The sequence below is a fragment of the Schistosoma mansoni genome, assembly GCF_000237925.1.
Source record: "Schistosoma mansoni, WGS project CABG00000000 data, chromosome 1 unplaced supercontig 0071, strain Puerto Rico, whole genome shotgun sequence".
Taxonomy (NCBI): Eukaryota; Metazoa; Platyhelminthes; class Trematoda; order Strigeidida; family Schistosomatidae; genus Schistosoma; species Schistosoma mansoni.
Genome location: NW_017385989.1, coordinates 446,701 through 449,422, shown reverse-complemented (window position 1 = coordinate 449,422; position 2,722 = coordinate 446,701). Strand labels below are relative to the sequence as shown.

At 37.8% G+C, this 2,722-nt stretch overlaps 1 non-coding gene across 1 annotated transcript; it reads right to left on the bottom strand.

The window, feature by feature from the left end:
- Positions 1–591: 591 nt before the first annotated feature.
- Positions 592–660, bottom strand: Smp_tRNA_01980_Pseudo_TTG.1.1. Its single transcript has one exon. It is a non-coding gene (tRNA).
- Positions 661–2,722: the final 2,062 nt, after the last annotated feature.

The following is a 2,722-nucleotide window of genomic DNA, read 5'->3' as shown; positions in this document are numbered from 1 at the left end:
ATCGTACGCATCAATAATAAAGTACATTGAACCGTTCAAGTAATTATAGTAAGGTATTTAGTCTCAGTGTTTCTATGTCATTCTTCTTTGCCTAATTTTATCTTCCTGATGGGATAAATGACCAATATAACCCTGACTGTGGCCTAAGACATCAGATGATGACTGGATTACAGTAGCAATAAAGATTATATATAATTCTATGCAATTGGTTCTGTTTATAAATTTGGATGTTTGTTCTGACTTAATTCAAATATATATGAGTTAACATCGAAATGTGTACACAGTAGTCCACTCTGTAAACAGTGTCAGAGTCCTTGAAAGAGATTGTCAAGCGAAACGTGGATTTACTTCAAATTCATTCGCTGAGATTTTACAAATATATTATTCCTATTTAATGTCGGAGTCAGTTGCATCAGTCTTTAATTGGACTTGTTTCGAAGTGAGTAACTATTTGTTTAATGGTATGAATCCATGAATTAAGATACAGATAGGAAATCATTTCGACTCCTAGTAACACTAGCATTTCTAATGTAACCCCAGAATATAAGGGTTTACTAAATGACTGGATGTTCCTGCATCTCAGAGTTGATGTTCACTCTGGGACTCGAACCCAGTACCTTTCACTTCAAACGCCATCGCGTTATCCACTCGGCCACCATAATTAATACTTTCTTATCACACAATGTGAAAACAAATAAACATAATAATTTTTAGCTACTGATTGTTACTGGTGTACATGGTTGATGTAGATTGTTCAGTTTGAAGATAGTATTCATGATTGAATGTAATTAATAGAGGAAGTACTGAAAAATCAGAAAACACTAGATATCTAGTTTGCCCTCTTTTTAACACTTCTTCATGATGGAAACAGAGTTTTTCATTAAATCGAACACAAGACCTACAGTCAGCATGATGAGCACAACACTTTTAAGCCAGCGAGTCAACAGGACACTTGAGGAGGAAACCGAAGGAGGAAGTTTAGTGTTGAAAGTCGAGGTGGGAGGAATAGTAGGAAGTGAAGAAGGAGATTTATTATGAATACAGTGGTCTCGAGTGCTGTTAGAGGTATGAGGGCAGTTATCACTTCCCGGTTGCCCACACCGTGGAAGGGTTCTTCTAGAGGTACCTGAAAAGGAAATTGGGTTAGAGGTGGTCATAATGACCTGAGAGCGTGACCGCAGTGCCTAAGGGACAACTGCTTGAGGTCGGTCACACACGACCTTTATGTGAGTAATTTCTGTGTTAGTTCTGTACTTGTTGGGACCTTACCGTCGAAGACGGAAATCCGTGGGATAGGGCGAGGTGTGCATTTTTAGGGTCGACCTTTTCTAATCCCACTGCTCCTTGTGTGATGGCAGCATCGCTGTTTTGCTGGTTGTCTGAAGGGAACACCTCACTGCTGTCACATCTCTGTACAGTCAGTAGTACGACTTCGCCTTCGGACCTTGGGTTTGCTGCTTTTAGTCTTACCGCTCTTCAACCGACCTACCTGTCAGGCATGGTAGGACCTTGAGGAACGATTGTTCCATCCAGTATAGCTCGATTGGTTCATCATGATAGACAAGCCCGACCACCACGTCAAGGTAGCAGCAACGGTCGGGCGAGTCAACATTCAGAGGTTTAGTTTGTCAACTTCAGTCAATTAGTTATATAGAGCCGTGGGTTATCCGATCCCATTGGTGACGACATTTTCACTCTTGAAATATATGAATCCTAATAGATGAACCATGTTCTTACTCAAACAAACCTATCTCAGTTATCTCACATAAAAACTGGAGACTTGTCTAAAAGTTTGGGATCGCTTTTTTAAAACTGTACTGGTATTGTAGATAGCCTTAATGATTTAGATTTGTTTGAATGAGACAACAATGAAAGCTAATTGTACTCACATGCGTAGAAATTATTGAAATGTTAAGTACTAAAGAAGTACTCGTGGAAAAATACTACAGTCATTGGTATATATTTCCCTTATCTATTCCTTGGAAAAACGAGAGACCAATAGATTGGAATCTAAACACGTTATATATATGACAGATAGAAAAATGATCATTCCATTTGAGCTAGTAGGAAACTTGAATAACTGGACTGATATATATATTATGAGTGTTAAATCATTATATTGCTGGTATATACATTTTGGAATTACTTTCAAGTGACTATTTCATATAAGCTATACATCAGTTACCATTATACATCGGATAACAGTGAGTTGTAAGTTGGTTGGTAGATGGGTGATTAGTGTTACTAATGTCATTCAAAGCGATGTTTATCATAGATTAAAACAGGTGTAAGTATTGGTAAGTAAAGATGGATAGTGGCTAGCAGTGGAATGCAGGACGCGCGTTTCGTCCTATTTGGGACTCGTCAGCTGGATGTACCTGCATCTCAGAGTTGATGTTCATTCTGTAAGTATTGTAAGTGAGACGATCAGGATAATGTACTTTCACACTGGTAAATGGACATTCATTAATTTTATGTCCAAGAATATAGTTTTATCTTTCAAGTCAGTTGTTCTATAAAGTTACCTATTTTCCCCTAATTTTGATATGATGCGTCTTATTATAAGCGATACATAGAATTTTTGTTGATCCACTGAATCTTATATACATATACAACAGAGACTGACCAGTTGCAGTCCTAAAAACATCAATGGGGAAGATGCAAACAAACAATACTAAGTACATTTCAACTTTACCCCATTGCACAAGCAAGTGGCTATTAG